We start from the raw sequence: 16306 nt of genomic DNA, 5'->3' as shown, positions 1-16306 counted from the left end.
GGTGTTGTTCTCAATTACAGATCCAGGAACACTGATTTTTTTTCTATTTTTTTTTAATTAAGTACCCCATGGTGCAACGGTAGCACGTCTGACTCTAAATCCCCAAGTTCATTTTCAAAGTATATCGGAGTCAACTGATACTGATCAGGTTCTGCTGCTACTGAACCCGCAGTCTTCACCTTAAGGTTCAATTCCTCAAGCCTTTTGACCTTATATGTCCATCCCTTCTCGTCAAAACTCGTATTTTCACAGAGTACCCTTCAGAAATCGCAGTATAGAATGAAAAAACTCCAGTAGATCTCGGCCGCTGTTGGTGATTTTCTCTGGAAATTTTACGGAGTGTATCACTTTCACTGAGACCTTCTTTCACTGAGAAGTGTTAAGCTGTACATGAGTCTTTGTGGTTCGGTTGTTAACCAAAAGGGTGGTGGTTTGAGCCCTCCCAGGGACACTATGAGCCTTTTAATGTACACACCCGTCTCACTTTATCTCCACGGCCGGTCTTGTACCGCAATCAAATACAGAGCCCGTAGGAGGCAGTAAGCTCGCATATATAGCTCACTGTGTATATAATGAAGAAGCAGAGGTTAGTTTCTCATCTGCGCGTTACAGAGCCTTACGCAACTCGTACTGTACCAACAGCTAGGGTTTGATCCCTGCACGGGCTATTAGTTGAAAAGCCATTGTAAATGACGTGTAAGAGATTTATAGATACTGTAGATCAGTAGTTCTCAAACTGTGGTACGCGTACCGGCAGTGGTACGTGGAGTGCCACCAGGTGGTACGCCAAATGACCCTGGAACTGTGTAGTGTGCACTGAAAAATCGGGACGGGTTTTCATATTTTGTATTTTAATACTTGTCGAATACGCAGCCTACATACTACGATACAGTGCGTGCTAATACTTCAGTGGACACAAGAGATACTCTGTAATTCTATACCACTCTATAGGAATGCGTGCTACGGATGCAAGTGACCAATTGTATTTAAAAAAAGCTATTGTATCTCCAGCAAATAGGGAGAAAGGAGAATTAGCGTGATTTTGGAACAATGCCAACATTGTAAACACAGGAATGCATAGAAATACGTGCTACGAACGCAGGCAATCTTGTGAGCACACGCTTGGACTGGGGGGCTTCAGCTCTTGTCGTCGGATCTAATGATATCATGACATGTGGAAGTGACTGCACCTTCACCTTCCGAGATGCTTTCAATAGCACAAACGCTACTTTCACCGGCACAAACATAGATCAACCATGACAAAAAAATTATAAATCAGGACTAATATTAATATCAACTGATGTTACTACAGAAAAAAAGATTTAACTGAAATATTAATAAGACTATGCAAGCCTAAAAAGTAGAACAATTCAATTTATATAACTTTTTTTTTTTAGAAATGGGCTCACACACCGGAAGACACTAACGTTTCTCTTCGTTAGAGTATGTGAATAACAGTTTAACCCAAAATATTTGGAGTCCAGAGGGAGGACTTGCTCGCTGAATGATCTCTCAAGAAATCCCTGGTGAGATTCAACAGGTGTTTTCTTCAACAGCCACTAAAAGTCTGATGACCTTCTCTGGATTTCCTGAATATGACGTAAAATTAGTTCAAATCATTTGGTAGTTAACACAACGAAATGCTTTGGAGGTACATTTAAAATGGCAGAGCAACACTGTAGCACTTCGTGTGTGACTGAATTTAATTGTGTAAACCTGGCTCTCTATGAACACGAGCAAAGAGTTCTTACTCAACAGAAGATTGCGATGTGAGCACAATAATATAAGACATCTGGAGACACCAGAGATTGAACTCAGGACTTCATACATGAAAAGCATGCACTCTACCACTGTGCTACATCCCCTATTGCACAGATGGTGGAACTGACTTAAAGATGGGCATATGTTTACTGACCACAATCCACCCTTCATGAATAATTGAAATGAATAATTTATTTTTATATCCAGTCACATGGGCGACGGTGGTTGATTCTTCAATGGGGGAGTGCGTTTTTCTACCTCCTTACTCGACTGTCTTTCAATTATGTTTTCTTTGAAACCTTTTTGCATCTTTTAAGTGCTTGCAATTAAATTACGCATAGAAAAACAGCAGTACAGTTGATGTTCATGGACTGATGCACACAACTCCAGTGATAAAGCCCTTTTGTAAATATTGTAGAAGAATGTTAAAGGGCGAAACAACGCTCCAACCACGTGAATGGTAACAAGAAGGATCGTGTTCTTATTTAATATGTGCTTTTGAATTGCCTAGTCAATACACACAGGCTTTAGAGATGGACAAATAATTGAGTGAATCAAATTAGTTTTTGTTGGTCGTCTGTGTCTTCATAACTTTGTAGGTGAGAGAGAGGATTGCGAAAATGTGCAGGTGCTTCTCAGAAGTGCGTTGGTGGTATAGGTTCCTTCAAATAACTGAGCCAGTGCATCCCAAATCTTTTCAAGATGATCTGTGATCTGGTAACACATCTCCTGAAACTAACATTCGAGGTAGGAAGTGTGCTCTTAAACACCAAAACACTCAAAAAGGAAGAAGCAGATCTCTGTACACAAGACGGTAGTGCGATATTAGAATTTCAGAGTTCTTGACGGATTCAGGCTCCTTCTCAGAGGTCCTTGCTCGCCAAATAACTTTGCATCTGAGGAAGAGCACCACGGAAAAAACCCAAATCAACAAGAGAGCGCGTTGGTTGCTCTTGCTCTTAATGCAAGGAGCTGTTTTTTTTTCCTCGCAATAATAATTATTAACCAGAAACAGCAGCACAGGTAGGTCGCATTTGTGATTATGTCACTTCTCTGCTTCAGCAAGGTCAATAAAAGACTCTGAAAGTAGTAAAGCAAAACTGAACTCAAAATCATATTAGGAATTCTGAGCGATATCTCCATACAGGTATTCCAATAAGAACGTTAAAATATTTGAATATCATCTCTCTGTAGATTGCGCTGCTTTTTACCCAGAGTAAAACTATTGGATTGAAGGAATGCTAACCGCTGGGTTAAAATGTATAGTTGTTATTTGGAGAAATCTGTAAACTCGTGATCGACAGTGCTGATTATTTTCCGGAGACGGAGCACCGATGACCTATCCGAGCTAATTGATAAAGCTCACCCAGTGGATACTCTAGCAGAACGTCAAAGAACATTCACCTTTGTATCCAAAGAAACCACAGGAACAACATCAGGAAGCACAATCAATTCCCCTTTTAAATCTTTCCTGTAAGGTATGCTATGTGAATTCATGAAGTTAATCCTCTGATCTCTTTTGATCACGAACAAAGTACTTCTGATGGAGCGCTATGTTCAAAGATTTAATAAGCTTTACCCCTGCCAACAATTCGGCGTGAAGAATTAAAAGTTTCACAGACAAAAGCAGCTCACCACCACAGCCAATATTAAATGTACTGTACTTGCCGGTACACTATCATGTGCACTGCCTCAAAAGTGATCTTGGCAGATGTTGTTCCCTACATAAAGCTGAACGTGCCAAAGAGAATTTCTGTTGAGAAAACAAAATATTTTTTCTGCCTTGATGTTAAGCCTGTCTTTTAGAAAGTCTATCTCTTAACACCTCCTGCAGCCTAACAAAAAGCACTTTTACTGATCGTATTGCAGGTCTTAAAACAATAACATTCAGCAGCGGTGGGATTCAAACCCACGCCCCCAGAGAGACTGGAGCCTAAATCCAGCGCCTTAGACCGCTCGGCCACGCTACCTTCCTCCATGTCCATCTTCCTCACATTGCTGGCTTGGACTGGGGGGCTTCAGCTCTTGTCGTCGGATCTAATGATATCATGACATGTGGAAGTGACTGCACCTTCACCTTCCGAGATGCTTTCAATAGCACAAACGCTACTTTCACCGGCACAAACATAGCAATAACGAAGGAGGTGGGTTTCATCCTTTGTGCTGTTTGTAGGGGCGCAACTCTACGTCGATCTACTGACTTGAAGAGCAAAAATCAAAATCCTCTCCTACTACTATTGCTTTTTTCATAGTTTCTTCAAATCCTTCATTTGAACGTCGATTTTGAAGGATATTGATGATAATACCACATAAATTGTGGTTTTCTTGTGATCGCAAATTTTATTCAAATATCAGCCTTTTTTACGGTTCCTTGCGTGTTTCACAAGGTATAATAGCCCCCCTCGCATCCTCAGCTAACATATTTTAAAATTACAATAGCTTATAAAGCATGCATGTTTACATTTATATTAAAATTAAAGTAAATATACAAGAATACATACAGTACTAACCCAATAATTCTTGTCAGGTTCTCCAACAAATCTGCGTTGTTATTTTAACGTTTCAGCTGAGGGTGCAAAAGGAGTATAAATGAATTTTCCCGCCAGCCATTCAAAGACCAAATTCCATGAGTGAACATTATTTTCTCAGAAGTTGCCGGCATTGGACTTTGCCGGTGGTTTTGAATTATGTCCAAACTGTTGTAGTAGTTCCTTCTTGAAATTCGACACGTGCAAAGCACTCGTAATATCATAGGTGTTAAAGTTCGCTGAGTCTATTCGAGTCATGGTGTGTATCCCTGCCTATCATTGGGAGACAGGTAGCTTTTTTACACTCAGATTCCAATCTTCAATGCTTTGTGTGAGAGCTTACATAACTTTCATTTTCTCACATTTTCTGACGACTGTTCCAAAGGGGCACCCTGTCAATTCCGAATACTTTTCAAAAATCTGCCTGCATGTTTGATTATTGTCATTTCATTTAAAAAAAGTTCAATATTGATCATAACTAAAGAAAATAATGATCATGAACAAAAAAGGGATAAAGATGCGAGTCGATCTTGAATCACAGCTGGGTGACACGGGCTTCTGTTCTGATATGGTTGTATGAGAAACAGGAGGAATTGCCAATCTCCTATAGAACATGAGTTGAATCAGGAGTGAGACATTTCGTATACTCGTGCATATGTCAACGCCTGACCTACATCGTAAAACTAACATTAAGTTGTCAGAGACATTCATTTATATACAAACAAGAGACAGCCCAAGTAATAATTCTACATTAGTTCAGGTGGGTAAACCTGAACTAACTAACTAATAAACCTATTAATAATTCTACATTAACGTGTCCTACACTGATCAGACTAATTGACATGGTCTGATTCAGAGCCTGTGCAGTTCGTGCTAATTACAACAACGACAGTTCTGAACCCTCATCACCGAACTGAGCACAAGTTCAGCTGTTCTCCAGTTTTGTTACGCATGGTTTTTCATTGCAATTGAGTTCAGAGCTGGAGCTGATCTCCAGACAGTACAGTGTTTTGGGTAAATTGTCGACGCAGGAGGCTGCAGACAACTTACCCAAAGTGTTTTCTATAGCTTTCAGGTGCAGTTCATTTATATAAAAGAATGTAAGTGGTATAAACTCAACAAGCCAGATGGCAGTCGAACCCATAATTTTCTGACACGAGGCCTAACGCGTTATTCATTACGCCACTGACCCTGCTATTATAGTGTTAAAAAAACGCGTTTTCTACGTCTGTTTAAAAATCACTAAAAAAGACAAAGGGCTTGTGTGTTGCGCTAAAATTCCGCTTCATTTCGAATGCAAATAAAAACCGTTTTGTTCCGTGAAATCATACATTTGTCACATCCTTCATACTATACTTCTCTCTTGTATTAGTAAAGCATTTTGATTTAAACTGAACAATATATTGTAACGCAACAAGGGCGCATTAGGTCGGCCCCCCACCGTCGGGGGCTCGAACCCGGGACTCCCATGTCTCTCTGCAGCAACCCAGCCCGGTGAGCTGAAGAGAGATCTCCCCATAACCCACGGGCTGTGGTCCTGCTATCACAGGGAAGGGCAGTGACGTCACCTGCTCTGGTACACCGGCTCTTACACAGTGCCTGTCGGCCGTAAGCGTTACACTATGAAAGGTTTCATCTATACACTTACACATAATAAGTATACGAATAAATACTCGGAAGAAGCCGCAGCTCAGGTATTAGAGAGATTCAAAATCGGATCGGAGGATTTAGAGTCCAGACTGCAAACCAACAGCTGACACAGGTCTTTTATAGAACTGTTTTGATTTCCTCTACTTTGTCCCCGTGACGTCATTGTCCTGCTCGCAGCCGAGCCCGACACACGTCTGGTTTCTGTCGCTGGGCGCATACCCTGCGGTCCATGCGGGTCCTGATACCCCAGTACAATGACTGGGACGCTAAACTGTAAACAGGTGCCGTCCTTCGGCTGAGACGTAAAACCAAGGTCCTGACTCTCTGTGATCATTCAGGAGAATGGTGGTGGTGGCGGGGAGTCCCCATTACCTGTAAAGCGCATTGAGTGGAGTATCCAGAACAGCGCTATATAAGTGTAAGCAATAATGATTATTATTATTATGTAAAATGCAATAAAAAATAAAACAAAATATCAAACTTTGATTCAAAATAGATTAATATAAAACTGATAAAGCTAATGCTTTTTTCAGGGCTATATCTACTTTTTTTTTTAAAAAAGCGAAGTCTGTCGCGACTGAAAGTTAGAGAAGGTATACCAGCGGGTGCCTTCATATCGTGAGCGTCAGTCTCGCCCGTAGCTGCGAGAAGGTTAAAAGCGCACAAGTGATTTGTCTTTCGTCAAAGTAACTGCCGGAGCAGTAAGATGCAGAGCACAATCCAGCAGCTGTAGACGATGTTCGGGGAAGAGCTAATTCTGTTTTCAGCACAGGGAGTGAGAATGAGCTCAGTCCGGCTCCCAGCAGAATCCATCCTGGTTTGGTTACAGTGAGTCTGAGGCTCTTTGGATCGTAACGTAAAAAAAAACAATTGCTCACATCGTGTGACTTCCACGACAGGAAGGAAAGATATCACTTAAAAAAATCAGAACTGAAGATTTGGATCCGGGGCCTCATACTTATAAAATTATTAAAATAATAATTATCAAAATATCAGATTGTGTTTCTGCAAAATTTCGTGCACAGTACGCCATTTTTATCTAAAACAGTCACAACGAGGGCTTTACACGCAGTCTGGGGTATTTTCCCCTTTTATATTTTTGCCACTTTATATCGAACCTGTTATACTCCCAGAAGTGCACAGTAGCTTGTACTTAATAAAAATGTACAATTCACCGCTGGTATAAACAGATGTGTGCCGTGTTTGCCTTTGTAAGCATTTGTTTAAAAAATAAGTTCACAATACGATAAAAACACAGAAAGCACAAACTTTATAATACAACGATACAAAATCAATACCAAATCATTATGCCAATTAAGTAACTATCCTTTGAAAACAGAGAACACCTTTATATCTACAAAAAACTTGACATTTGTATGTATTTTTGAATTACAAAGCAGACAGTGTAGTCCCTTAATTCAAAGATCAGATCTTGGCAAAAAAAGACAATCAGACGTGGGCTGAATTCGGAACAGGAGCCTTTGCTTAGTCGATTATTGAGCTTTTGATCAATGTCTGAATAAAACAGAGTTGCTTTTTTAAGTCTTTGATTAAATTACATGAAAAGCACCTTCCTTCGAGCTGGAATCAAACCAGCGACCTAAGGATTCCCTGTTGACTCCACTACAGTCCTCCGCTCTACCAACTGAGCTATCAAAGAGATGCCGTGGCATTGCTCTCTGGCACATACTGCCCAATGAAGTAAAATGTGAAATGGGTGATTTAAATCCCACTTCGACATCAAGTTTCCAACTCGTTTCCTTAGTCTCATTTACCTTGAATTTAAGCCACGAACCAGGATTCTACTGTATAAACTTCCAGGGATATTACAAAATGTTTGATGGGGCATCAATCATTCCAGGCGGAAATTGATTCCTTTTTTTTCTCGAGGGATCATATTAAACATTTCATTAGTATCGAGAGGAGGATCACCAGTAGACACAAAACAAACAGTTTCTTTCTGTCTTTATTAGAAAGTAGCGTTTGTGCTACATAATATTTTCGTGGAAATAAAGAAGTTGTAAATTTTAAAAATTTATATTTGAATCGAAATGTGGTTTTGAGTTAAATATTAGCGCGTTCATGTAATTAGTTTGTGTTTGTCATTACTATATATATTGCCAAGTTACTAGAATTTGTAACTGAAGTTTACTAGTTGTGTTTTTTTAGATTATTAGACATTTGAATACAATATTGTATATAATGTATAATTTGAACTACATATTGTTCAGGTGTGAATAATTGTATATTTTAAGAATACATTTCTAAACAAATCATTGGCTTTATTTACTAGTTTCTACACCTATAAAAATCTTTCTTTGATGTATAATAGACATCAAAGAAAGATGTCTATTATACATCAAAGATGAGCAGTGTGTGTCGTGTTCACAGCTGATAACTAGAAGATGTCTGGAAGAGGCAAAGGCGGAAAGGGACTCGGGAAAGGAGGTGCTAAGCGTCACCGTAAGGTTCTCTGCGACAACATCCAGGGAATCACCAAGCCCGCAATCCGCAGCCTGGCTCGCCATTAGGGAGTGAAGCGGATCTCCAGGCTGAACTACGAGGAGACCCGCGGGGTGCTGAAGGTGTTCCTGGAGAACGTCACCTACACAGAGCACGCCAAGCACGCCAAGAGGAAGACCCTCACTGCCATGGACGTGGTGTACGCGCTGAAGCGCAAGGGCCGCACCCTGTACGGCTTCGGAGGCTAAACAGGAGCGGAGCTTCACTACCGGACCCCGACGTATAAACCCAAGTGACACAGTGACATTTGTCACTGCTGAGGTTGCTTTATGGGTCTATTTTCTATACTGTGCTGATCAATTGGAAATCAAATGGCAAAAAAGACCCGTTCCCGCACCTAAGGTCAAATATTAGGAATCAAAACTGCTTGAGTGTATGGAAGCACACAGCTTTATCAAGATTTCCAAGTGCAAGATCTTTTTATTCATAAAAGACCCTATTTATGTTGTATGAGAAATATTAATATTAATACAGAATCCTTTTTCACCAAATAAATGGGGTTCCTGACTTCAGAAAGCCTTCTAGACAAATACTAAAAGAGCAAAAATTCAATTTGGTAAATGAAATGAAAACACATACCCTAACAAACCTTGAGTACAGGCCATTCAGGATGATAATACAAAACCATTTATAATTCAACAAATAAAACCTGTCAACTGGTAATCACCACTTATCATAAAAAAATAAGTAGCAATACACAGTAGGGGACTCTTGGGTGCAAGTTAAATCCATGCAAGAAGGGGTTTAGTGTTATATTTCCAAATCAGATATGCAAATGAGAGATCTGGCCCAGCCAATCTCAAAGCTCCCATGGTATGGAATGGAGCTGCTCCCCTCTTCTAGTTATTCACACTGGAGTTAGGTTACATATTAGCACATTTCATCTAACAGTTGCTCCAGAAACAAAAACGTAAACAAATGATCTGGAATGTGACCACACCTATGAGAATGTAGTTCAACAGATAACTTGTAAACCTTGTCATAAGATGTTTTTTGTTCTACAAAATATACTTTATTCTGCAAAAAAAACATCTCAAAAGGAACATCTCACACATATTAACACTCCATGTAATAAAAAACAACGGCGGAACGGAGATTGATTGTCCGTTATCAATCTTTGCGAGTGGGGGCGGATTTGCGCAATTAAGAGAGTCCCTCCAAATCTACCACTTGCTATTGTCCTTTAATCTCTGTATAGGGCCCAAAGTCCATTCCAGCGCTCCCTCGCCGTGGGGAAACCCCATTTGGCGACGTGGTGCTTCGTCCTCCTCCTGAGGTCCGCCAGGATCCTCTTCTCCAGCTCCCTCGCCCCCCACTTTATGTTGTGCCGGATGAGAGTGTTCCTCACCTTCCACAGTCCTTGTTTTGTGAGGGACAGTAGCAGCCCCCACAGGTCCTGTGTCCCCTTGTCCAGTCTGGTGGGTGCCAGCCCCCAGCAGAATGTACTGGTAACTGAGCACTGCATCCTTTCCCAGGAGTTGCATAATGTTGTCCATTCTGCCCCACACCACCTTGGCGAAGAGGCAGCTCCAGAACACGTGCTCCTGAGTCTCCTCGACAAAACACGTGTCCCGGGGGCAATGCGGATTCCAGTTGAGGTCCTTCAGTTGGTTGTCAAGTTCTTTGGGCTGTGTCCTTTCCCAGACTTGTCTGGGAACCTGCAGCCTTTCGTCAGCGACCAAATGCCCCCTCACCTCTTTGTACAGGGCTCTGTGGTTGGCCTCCTGCTCCACTTGACAGCGTGGGTGTAGAACTTCGGTCGCCTCTCTGCCTTGGGCCCAGTGTTTGACCACTGGACCAAGTGCCTCATCGGGACGGAGAGCCACAGCCTGACAAAGTACTGGTACTTGTGGCCAATGGGCTCCTGCAGCGCCCGACAGAGGTTGCAGTAGAAGATGCAGTCGAGTTTCAGGGGGAAATGTGGGACATCTCGAACCCCTTCCTCGACCGGCTGACACATCCGGTTTTCGAGTGATGTACTCGTACTTGCCGCCCCAGACGAGGCCGAAGATAATCCCTTGCAGCGCTCGTCTGAGTCTGGCCGGCAGCGGGTACACCACCGCCAGGTAAACCAAAGCCGGCAGGATGTCTGCTTTCAACACCATCACTTTCCCTGTGTAGGACAGCGACCGCGTTTTCCACAGACCCAGCTTCGCATTCACTTTGGCGATCCTCTTGGTCCAGTTGTTGGTCTCGTTGTCCTGGCTCTGGAAGGAAACCCCCAGTATTTTGAGGGGCTCCGTGCAGAGCTTGAGACCCTCCGGCGCTGTCGTCCTGTGCTTCCAGGGCCCAAAGAACTTCAGTTTTCTCTTTCGGCGGTTGAGTTTCGACCCCGAGGCTCTGGAGTATTGCTCCATGACCTGCAGGGCCCTCCTCAACCCCCTGTCCGACCTCAGGAACAGCGTTGTGTCGTCGGCATACTGGGAGATCTTCAGGGTTTCCCCCGCGCCTCCCGGTATCTCCAGGCCATCGGTGACAGGGTCCCGTCTCACTGTCTCTGCTAAGGGCTCTTGAAGAGGAGATGATGCCCTCCCTCATGGTGTCTCCGAGTTTCCCCCGGCGGAAGATCCACTTCCACCAGATCTGCCGCCAGGGTGTCCCAGAAGCAGGTGTAGAATTCCTTGGGGAGTCCGTCCGGCCCTGGCACCTTGCCATTCTCCATGGACAAGAGCGCCGCCTTCAGCTCCTCGGCCGCGATCGGACCCTCCAAGTCCTCCCTCACCTCCTCCGGTACTCGTGCCTTCAGCTCTTCCAGAAAAGCATCGCCTGCCTCCACCTCCGTCTGCTTTTCTGAAAAGAGCTCCGTGTAGAAAGAGGTGGCCGCCTCTACTTTGTCGCTCTCGTCCAGCACTTCCTCTCCGTCTCCCCGTCTCAGGCCGTGGATCACCCTCTTTTTCTGGGCTCCTCGGACCTGATTGAGTTTGCGGAGCCTCTCCTTCAGGTCCCGTGCCCGGGCTGAATTGAAGGCTCCTCCCCCGTTAGCCGAGCTGTACTCCTCCTCTAGTTGTCTCTGGAGTCGTGCAGCTTCCTTCCTCTCCCTGGCCGCCTTCCATCTACAGTACGTCTGCGCCAGGGTTCGGGTCCTGTCTTTCACCGACTCCCACCATTCCACCATGGAGCTGTAGCCGTCTCTCAGATCGACCCAGCTCGCGTAGTCTTTACGGAACAGTGCCTTGAAGTCGTCTTCCTCCAGTATCTCCCGGTTCAGCTTCCAGTACCCACGACCGAATGGCGGCAGGTTGGTGTTAGCCACCACCGTCAAGCGCTTGTGGCTGGATTACCACTCCGGGGACACCGTCGCCGACTCCAGGGAGCAGGTCGTGTGCAGAAAGATGTAGTCCAGGCGGCTGCACACTCCCCGGGAGTTTTTCCATGTCGTTCCGGCGTCGTTAGGGCGGCACCGTCTGAAACCGCCTACCAGGGAGAACTGCTTGAGTAGCGACTCCAGCTCTGCCGAGCTAGCGTCGCTCCCCTTCTCCCGGTCGACGTTGAAGTCCCCGCCAAGCACCACCTGTCTGTTGGTGGTGCAGCAGCTGGCCAGGTCAGCAAACACTTCCTTCAGGATAGAGGGTTCTGTTGGAGCATAGACGTTAATTGCTCTCAACTTCTGCCCCCTCCAGTCGATGCCTGCGACCAGAATCCGGCCCTGCACCACCGAGAAGGAGGAAACCAGCGTCATCTCTGGGTTTCTGAGGAGGATTCTCACTCCGGAAGAGTGGACCCCTCCTACGCTCCAGCATGATTCTCCCTTCGTCCATTCCCTGGTGAATGTCAGCTTGTCGCTTTCATCCTTCAGGTGGACCTCCTGTAAGAAACAAACTGAGAAAGACTTTGAGACCAGATCATGAAAGACTCCCCATCTTTTCACCGGGTCTCTTAGCCCTCTCACGTTAGTTGTTAGAAAGGTAAGTTTCACAATCATGATTAAACAAGTGAAAGTTGAACCTCCTCTCTTTGTGCTTACAGTGGAAAACTTGGGAGTCTACATCTGGGCACTGTTTAGCCTAGATGTAACTCCTCTCATTCGGGTCCTGGGAGGAATATGCTGGGCTCCCTCCAGGTCTCGCTGGGGACTGAAAGGTAAACATGCTGGACAGGTCCAGCCCTACCATCAGTCCCAGCTCCAGGGCGGCTTCAAAGTAATCTTGTCTTCCTCGAGGATACTCTCCGCCACCGCTTCGGGAAGGCTTTTTTCTTCCCTTTCTCCAGGAGTTTCGGGGACCTCCAGTTGCTCCTGGGCCTTGGGGGAGGGGGGCTCCACTTCTTGGGCTGCCTCTTCCTGTTGTTCCTGGGCCTCAGGTGAGGGGGTTCCGACTTCCTGGGCTGCCTCTTCCTGTTGTCCCTGGGCCTCGGGGGAGGGGGTAACCTCTTCCTGGGCTGCCTCCTCCTGTTGTCCGTGGGACTCGGGGGAGGGGGGTTCCGTTTCCTGGGCTGTCACTTCCTGTCATCTTTGGGCCTCGGGGGGGGGGGGGGGTTCCATTTCCTGGGCTGCCTCCTCTGGTTGTTCCTGGGCCTCGGGGGAAGAAAGTTCCGTTTCCTCTAGGACGAGGAAACGGTTCTCCCTTACCACTGTAGGAAAACCGGCTCAGGGACGCCAAATATGTAAGAAAACCGGCTCAGGGACGCCAAATATGTAATCATAGTGGCTCTCTGAAGGCACCAGTTCTGTAGGGTTTGGGCATTTACTGAGACAATTATTAATTGTAGCAGTAAATCACAAAGTTGATTCTTTTGATGGCTTTAGAATCCAACCATGCGACATAACTCAAACAACGCACACACACAGGTACTAATACACGAGGATACATTTATTAATACATAAAATATGCATGTAAACCTAACAGATCTTATCAAGAGGGTTATCAGAATACAAAAGGTATATATTCAGTCAGTTACAAAGTGTTACACATATCAAGAGGACATACGTTCAGTATATCATTCATTTAGACCGTTTCGTAAAGTGATCTTGGTTACAACTTCTACTTTAGATACTCAAAACAAGTACATAACTCTTAGGAATTAAATTGATATCAACTGGTTTGGATAACAATTGAATTCTCGAGCTGTAATGCAGTGAAGTTGAATACTCATCCAATCTCTGGGGATTCAGATCTCCTGCGGGCACAAAGAAACAGTTGCAGGCTGTTGCTGTCCAATCTGCGCTCTCTGGCTCGGTGCCAGGCTGTGCTGTGCGGCTTGCGACAGAGCGCTGCTGATGCCCGCTGGCCGGCTAGTTAGTGTTGGCTTTAACTAGCAAAGTTTGTGCACAGGAGAAAAGATGACTGTGGGTCCCAGCAAGTCAGGAAGAGGACCGGTTCGTTCCTGATGAAGAGCTAGTTCTGAATAGTGATTCAGCTGTCCACAGTTCCGACCTGTTCACGAGGCCTGCTGCTGGTTACTCTCTGGCAACCTCCACTCTAGACTCTTAGAACAAAGGAAGGTTCTGGCACTCGGACACACCGGCTTGTGGTTGTCCGGGCTGAGTCTCAGGATGGTCAGGAGGCACTCTGCGAGAATGTCCTGCCCTTGGGAGCCTTCTGCTCCTGGGCCGTCCTGCCCTGGAATTCTCCTTTGAATTCCCTTTAGAACAGTCCACAGAATCCTCTCCAGAATCTTACTGAATCTTACTGAATCTTACTGAATCTCGTGTTGCCTGTTTTTACCAGGAGGAACTTCAGCTCATTGATTGGCTGAAAGTTCCATGGGCATCAGAGTCCCACGTGGGTTACTCGGCCCTACCAGTCCCTGATTGGTTGATCAAGGTGAGATATGAGTCACTTACTCCTGACACTTAGGAATGCAGTCCAGATGTCCAACTGGCACTCCCTAGACAGATAGGCGCCAATGGGTGACCATTGATCATGATAGCCAGGCTTAGCTAAGTGCATCCCCCTTTGGGAGCTGTCCTTATCAAAAGAAAACATCTTAAATCAGCCTGCATGAATAGTTTCTCTGTGGCTGCACCACAGAGATGAACAGAGAAATGGGGCCTCATTTGGGAAGCTCAGAAACACTTAATTCTGCCTTATTATTAAGCCTCGCTGCTACACCACTCTTTTCTTTTGTCCTTCCGAAGGTGGATCCTCTTTCCCTTCTTGCTGGGAGTTATCCAGGGCCCTTCCTCCGGTCAGCCATTTTGTCCGTCGTCCTGGCGGCCATCTTGAGGCACTGGTGCGGCTGGGGTGTGGCCTCGGCAGTTTCGGTTCTCTGCGGGGGAGGTGCGGGTTCTTTGTTCTCACCTCTCTCCCTTTGTCTTGAGACCGGTTTCTGCTGGTCGGCTTCCACCACCTGCGCAAACGAAGGTTTGCTTACCTTGCATTAGTGAAGGAGGTGTCCCTCGGCGCCGCATCCATCGCACTTTTTGGCTGCCCGGCAGGTTTTTGCCAGGTGCCCCTCTTTGTTACAGTTGTGACATCTGACGATGTCACACGTGTTCTCCTTGTGGCCGGACTGTCTGCACTTCTTGCAAAAATCCGGCATCCTGGGGTAGTAAAGGTACCCCCTGTCGGCTCCGATGTTGAAGCGGGCCGGGGGGTGCTGGAAACCGTCGACGCCCTCTAGGTCCTCTTTCAGGAGGACTCGGTACTGGCGTTTGCCGTACCAGACGCCGCAACTGTCCCTGATCTCCGTCGGTTTGCCCACCACAGTTACATACCTCCCTAGGTACGCTGTTACCAGTGCCATTGGTACGTAGGGGTTGTACGTGAGGATTGTGATGGTCCTCTGGTTTGTCTTCCTCATAGGCTCCGGCCTGAAATCAGAGAAACGGGGGTGCTTACCTTTTTCTCTGATCATTTTCGTTGCCTTTTCATATGAGGCGTCCGTGGCTATGTAGGCCTCCATGTATCTCTCTGCCTTGTTGTCTTGCAGGCAATAGAGATCTCCGGCCACCAACTGCAGGATCCCTCTCAGGAAGGTAATGAAAAAGGATTTCGCAGTTGGCATCGTCTCTGTTTTCTTGGTCCAGTGGAACCGGATCAGTGTCTTCTTGTCTGCCATCTGGAAAGGAGAAAAAAGAAAAAAAGAGAGAAAGAGAGAGAGCAAGGTCCTGTGGAGAGGACGGTTTAGCTGCTAAAGGAGCAGCGAGTGAGCCCTGGACTTTGTCCTTGTGGGCAAAGCCCAGCTAGGTGCAGGCGCAGGAGGAGAGAGAGAGAGGGAGCGGATAGCGCTTCTGAGTCTCGAGGAAGAAAGCAAGCACCGCGGGCAGGCCACGAGTACCTACTCCCAGCCAAGAGGCCAAGGAGGTGGAGCAAGAGAAAGGGGGAGGGGAGAGGAGAGAGCAGAGAGAGAGAACGTTGCTGCCGGATCCCAACCAGCTCAGCTGCTGATTGGCCTTAACCCCCTAGGCTCAACCTAGGGCGATACCAGCTCAAGCACTCTTCAGGATCTTCGATCGCCTTCTAGAACTTTGGAAAGACAAGAACTGCGGGCATGCCACTTGAACTTGATCTTAGCCAAAAGGCCGATAAAATTGGATTCCAGCTCACTGGCCCTGCAAAACTTAGTTCGAGACTTTAAACTCTCAGACACATATAGATGTATATATCCCACAACAGCAGGATATACATGGTCAGGGAGGAATAGCAGCTCCAGAATTGACTATTGCTTTGTCTCAGAGAGAGTGAAAGTTGTTGGGGTCACTCTTCAGCCTGTCTTCTTCTCAGATCATCAGGCTTTAGGGTGTAGAGTGGAACTCCAGGGCGGGACTGTCTTTGGCCCAGGCCTCTGGAAACTCAACACAAAGCTGCTAGAGAACGAGGGGGTAGTATCCCGCTACAAGGAGAAACTATCACAGTGGCTGTCCTTGCAGTGTCTGTACGGGTCAGTAAGAGAGTGGTGGGAGG

General features: G+C 45.8%; 3 non-coding genes across 3 annotated transcripts; all 3 read right to left on the bottom strand.

Moving 5' to 3' along the window:
- Positions 1–3649: 3649 nt before the first annotated feature.
- Positions 3650–3731, bottom strand: trnal-uag (transfer RNA leucine (anticodon UAG)). The gene has a single exon. It is a non-coding gene; the product is annotated as a tRNA-Leu (tRNA).
- Positions 3732–7510: 3779 nt separating this feature from the next.
- On the bottom strand, positions 7511–7599 carry trnay-gua (transfer RNA tyrosine (anticodon GUA)). The gene is given in 2 exon segments: positions 7511–7547; positions 7563–7599. It is a non-coding gene; the product is annotated as a tRNA-Tyr (tRNA).
- A 1357-nt stretch (positions 7600–8956) lies between these two features.
- On the bottom strand, positions 8957–9012 carry LOC148665976 (U7 small nuclear RNA). The gene has a single exon (XR_015939047.1). It is a non-coding gene; the product is annotated as a U7 small nuclear RNA (small nuclear RNA).
- Between the last annotated feature and the right edge of the window lie 7294 nt (positions 9013–16306).

This window comes from Lepisosteus platostomus, chromosome 5 (genome assembly GCF_059453375.1).
Source record: "Lepisosteus platostomus isolate fLepPlt1 chromosome 5, fLepPlt1.hap1, whole genome shotgun sequence".
Classification (NCBI taxonomy): Eukaryota; Metazoa; Chordata; class Actinopteri; order Semionotiformes; family Lepisosteidae; genus Lepisosteus; species Lepisosteus platostomus.
Note: the sequence above shows the minus strand (reverse complement) of the source record. Positions and strands in the feature narration are given on the sequence as shown.